Here is a 5,636-nt window from a genome sequence, read left to right as displayed (position 1 = left end):
ATCTTATCCGATACATTGCCGTAACTACTAAGGTGTAACTTGGGTTCCCAGAAAAAAAATGCGCAATCGAAAAATTGCGCAACGGAGAACTGCGCAAAACAGAAAATGCGCAAATACAAACTAATTATACTAATACACTTTAATATTGTCTTATTTCTTATATGTTTATAATGCTACAATGTACATGTAGTCACTCTTTATTAAGGTCTACGAATGCTCGATTAAAAATAACAATAATGCCCATTTGGACTTTTTTGTCCGCAGTTTTCCGTTGCGCATCTTTCCTATTGCTTGGTGTAGGGTAATAGAAGCAGCAAATCACACAAAAAAATTCTCTTTGGCGTTGAGTTTAAAAAATAATCATATTCTTCAGACTGCAAGTTTAAACCATTCTAACCTACTCAATTTTTTAACGGTTTATACACTCTAATCCTAAATCAAGTAATACAGTTTTTAATAGTTATTATTTTCTAAACCCTCAATGCAGTTTGGTATTCCATCGCTAAAATCTAACCTTTGCTAACCCGACGCTCAATATTAACACCAAGTCTAAAAGAAAACCTGTGCTTTACACCGAATTTATTTTTATGTGCACGTATAATATTACAGATTGTATGTATATAACGTATTTCTATAATCTAATATTATAAAACAAGTGCTTTATATATTATTTTACTTTCAGGGGGTAATAATTTTAGTTTTTTATGGAGGAGAGGACTTGATCTATAAAATAAATATGTTAGGAGAGGGGATTGGGAGGGGGAGGTTTTAAGCATCCATGATCCCCAGGAGATCCGTCCATACCTTGACAAAAAATATATTTAGAAATATCGTTGGAAAGAATATTTTATGAAACATTTCACAGGAATTATCAATATGCAAAATATTTTTGATAACTCTTTTTTTTTTAAATATTTATTTAAAATTGTTGAACACGCAATGTACATTTAGCATCAGTGGGCCTACCGTATCTTCTGGACAGATATGACTGACTTTGGTGGTTTCCAAAACGTTTTTAAAGTGTTGAACGATGTGGGACGACGTTTGGGTGTGTGGGTGAGGGGTGGCAAGTTTTAGCCCGGAGGAAAAATATAAAAAATCGTTTTTTTTTTTTTTTCAATTTTGTGGTTATTTAAAAGGAAATGAATAGAGGTTTAAAATCTGAATATTGAACTCATGAGAGTCACGCAAGGAGTAATAATTTTAGTTTGACACTTCAACAATAGGCATGAAAAGTCTTTTTAATTATACTAAATGTTTGAAAAAATCTTTTTAGAATATGGCAAGGGTTAAAATTTAAGTTACATTTGTAAAAATTAAAGCCGTTTGGGAACCATCGATTACACTCCTTTTTATATTTCTGTATCGAATATAAGCCGTTGAAAAGCCGTTTAGAATTATTTTTTTCAATCCAAATATTTTCAAAACTGCCCTCAAGCTCTCCTTGAAGTCAACCGGAATGGCGAGGGAGTGTAAACAAAAAAGTTCGAACAATTGTTCTCCATGATAAAAATACACAATACTGATTTATGGTGTATAACTGCAGAGCGTAGTGTTGTATTTACATTAAATAATATAACATCCCCTATCACCACAACACCCTGACTCTACTAATCCAAATAAAAAAGTGTTTGATAAATTACTATTATATTATTGGCAATTATTAATGTGACCATTTCTAGCCTTAATGAAACCGGAAGTAATTTTGTACTTATTACACAAATGTTATAAAGTATTCAATATTTGGTTGAAAATACGCTTTCTGGCAACAAAAATTTGGAACCATTTGGAACCAGTTTTTCAAGTGTATTGTAGCGCTCTTTGGCTGGATACACCGCAATTTGGAATATTCGCCAACCTCTATTTTAGAATTATCACTATTACTTGATGGGGGTGGGTGGGAGGGGTGATACCAACAAACCAATAAATATCTCAAGTATGATGGGGGGGGGGGGGGGGTGATACCACGTACCAGTACATCATCCAAGCATGGTGCGGAGGGGGGGGGGGGTTGATACCACGTAAGAAAAATAAATACGTCCTAAGGTCACCTACGACCCTAAATGGAAACCAACCAAACTTCAGTTTATTTAATTTTAAAAAGTGAAAGCATTACAACAATATTTATTGTTTGCATGTTGTTTATCTATTGTTTACAGCAGTGATATATTCTGTACAGAAACAATATATTAAGTATTCCTATCTATGATACAATACTTTTTTTATATTTTAATATTTATATTTTATAAAATTTGATTATTTTTACGCCATTGTTAATTTGTATTTGTCATTAATAAGGACGTCTCAATACGATCACGGTTCTAATTATTAAATAGACATGCACATTATTTTAACCGAATAACCTTATTTTCAAGTGGGTGACAAGGGGAAGTAATACATTTCTAACCAAAATTATATTTAAAGAGAATTTCGAAAACGGTGTAAATTTGGAAAAAAAAATCAAGGCCTAAATATACATATTCCGACATGGTAAAATAAAAAAAGATTTAAACCAACATTGAATATTATTAAAGTAAGTTTCTATAATAAATTAGTCTGAAAAATCTTGGATATGTTTCAAATCAATTAAAAAAACATGACAAATTGATATTGGTTTTTATAACCTTATAAGAAACAATTACTAGTTCAATTCTGAAATGTAAGTTCGTGTCAAATTTAAATATGAACATTTACTTTTATTTTTGTCACGAAGTGCTACACTATGTTTATTCCAACATAATTATACGTCATTAATATGAACACCAACAAAAGATACGGGGTCAGATTTTAGAATATCGAATCTAAATCTCGCTGTTTTTTTTTCGTATAGACGTATATTCATAATACTGCACTTACTTTTTAAATTTGTTTTAATACTGTGATTTGACCTACACTGATGATACAATTTACAATTAAAAAAAAAAATTCCAATTAAAACATTTTGTTAATTCGAATTATTTTTTACAACAAAAATGGTTAAATTAAGTAGAGATAACATTTCGTTGACGACATTATTTAAAGGGAGGTAACCATAGCTGAAAATAATATGAATGAAATTTCCTGCTTACGTTTCTTGGATAACAACTAAGGGATTTATTTCGCACAGAATTATTAACAATTACTGTAAACTTAAACCGATTTGAATTTTTTTTCAGCAATATTTAATCCCTCTTTTTTCTATATCTTTCTTTATTGTAAATAAAAAAAAAAGTATACGTTTTATTTTTAAGAATAAAATTTTAAAAACTATCTCAGCATCTATGGTGTTTATATTTTTGAGTTGGGTTACTCTACTGTTAGCCTATAGCTGGTCTACGAACAATAAACAACCAAAACAGGCTTATTTGTAGGGGCAGTGGAGTGGGGCTATTTTATTTAGTGCTGTGTGCCAACATCTGGAACTGCAGTGGCGGGAGTGAGTACTCACTAACAGTACTGATGGCTGAGGTCAAGAGAAGGAAAAAAAAAGATGCCCATCATAGCGTATTCTACGGGTCACGTGACATCATTGAAAACAGGCGGCCTCCACTTCATCATCAACTGAAAATGCATGAGTTCGAATCACGATGACGAAGTTAAGAAAAATTATATAGGACATGCATATACTGTAAAGAGTGTCTGCTCCTACACATTGCACATCATCATACCTTAACCCCTCCCCTCCCCCAATCCAGAAGTTTAAGATTGCCCCCTTTACCCATTTACCCCCCTCCGAAAAGAGTCCTGAAAAAACAATATTGCAGTCAAATAAACAAATTGTATTTGTTTACTGTGCCTACATCCGGGTTTGTATCTATTTATAGACCCAAACTATGACGCACGTCGCGACAAAAATGCAACACATATAACAACGTATGCAGGTGGCATTCCATTCACCCTACAAATTAAATAGATCAGAAACTAAATCAAGCCTTCGATTAGCTTGAAATATCGATCGGCTTCAATTCTCGGCAAGGATTGTACGATCAAGCGATACACCTCTAATCGTATTAGCGAGATTATCAACATTCTGAAGCTTATCCCAAAAAGATTAATTGTCTTGTGGATTAAGATTATTGCTGTAATCACTACAGAGACATCAAAGATGTAAGATTATTGATTATATATCATTTATTAATGAACGTACACAATTACTAGTTTTTGGTTCCTTAGTCAAAATTGCATACAATACGTAGATCTATGTAGTTTAGCCTATTGAATATCAGCCATCACCTAACCTGTCATGTGAGATATAATGATCATATTATAAACCTAACTCCTTACACTAATCTACATTTAACTCTTACTTATAACACTTGATCCAGCCAACTCAAACTTTTATGTTTTAAATATATATCACGGTTAACCGCTGTATAAATTTAACTTTAACCAAAATCTAACCAAAACTCGGAATCTGTTAAGGTATCAAATACTGACCAATAGACGGCAAGCAACGGATAAAGAACAATCGTTTTTTTTTTTTTTTACATTGAAACTTGGTTAAAATTACGGTTTAACTATTACAAGAAAATGAACACATTTTTCTTGGAAAAAAAAGTACTGGTCAGAGGTCAGCCAGCTAAATACGTCATATGGTTTACGTCACGTATTTCTTCGACGAAAAGTAGTTTCCATTCAAACAGGTAGTGTAGGTCTAAATACCAAAATGAAACGTGGAAGCCAGGTGTGATAATGAAACACGTTTCATATAACAAGGAGCTAAATGAAAAACCTAATCTAAAGTATATTTTCTAGCCAGAAAACTAATTTAGATTAAATAAATTACGTTTAAAATTGTTTGCGGAAAAATCCGATGTTATAGGCTACACACCCTCCCCTTCCACACACTAAACGAGTTTTCCGTTTTTTTTAGCAAGGTAAGTAAAGAATTAAGCACACACTATATAGGCCTAATACCAAAGGCGTAGCGACCCTTCCCGGCGCCCGGGACAAACTTTCAATTTGGCGCCCCCCTCGGGATCAACCTTTCAATTTTCGATTTGCACCCCCCCCTCAAACTTTCTATTTGCACCCCCTCATATACTATATATATATATATATATATATATATATATATATATATATATATATATATATATATATATATATATATATATATATATACTGCAAAAATGCAGCTAAAATGAGATTTTAATTTATTTTTCAAACCTATTTTGGCGCCCCTAAGGTCGGCGCCCGGGAACATATGTACCCCCCTGCCCCCCCCCCCTTCGCTACGCCTCTGCCTAATACTTCTGTATTACATTATCTGGTGTTGAGCGGTATATGCCAGCCTTTTGCTGACTACATTTCTACTATATAAGATGGTAGTAAGAATAAAATGAAACCTCATAAACGCGAGTTTCATAAAAATAAAAATAAATTAAAATTATAAAATTATAAATTAAATGATCAGGTGAGAATATAAAGAATATAAATATAAATTGACTACGTTCTTCAAAGAAATCTTCATCTCAAAAAATCGTACAGACCAATAGTTTTTTCAGCTCATGATAAGGAAGGGGGAATATCTAGAAATCTTCAAAAGGGATGGAGATGTTATATAACCTTATATGTATGTTGGGATGGGTTATATCATAGTGTTGTGTTGTATGTGTACGACAAGAGGTCGATTTATATGTTGTGTATGTGATCGC

Source organism: Physella acuta, unplaced genomic scaffold, assembly GCF_028476545.2.
Source record: "Physella acuta isolate Inbredline_101_S28 unplaced genomic scaffold, ASM2847654v3 ptg001169l, whole genome shotgun sequence".
NCBI lineage: Eukaryota > Metazoa > Mollusca > Gastropoda > Physidae > Physella > Physella acuta.
Note: the sequence above shows the minus strand (reverse complement) of the source record.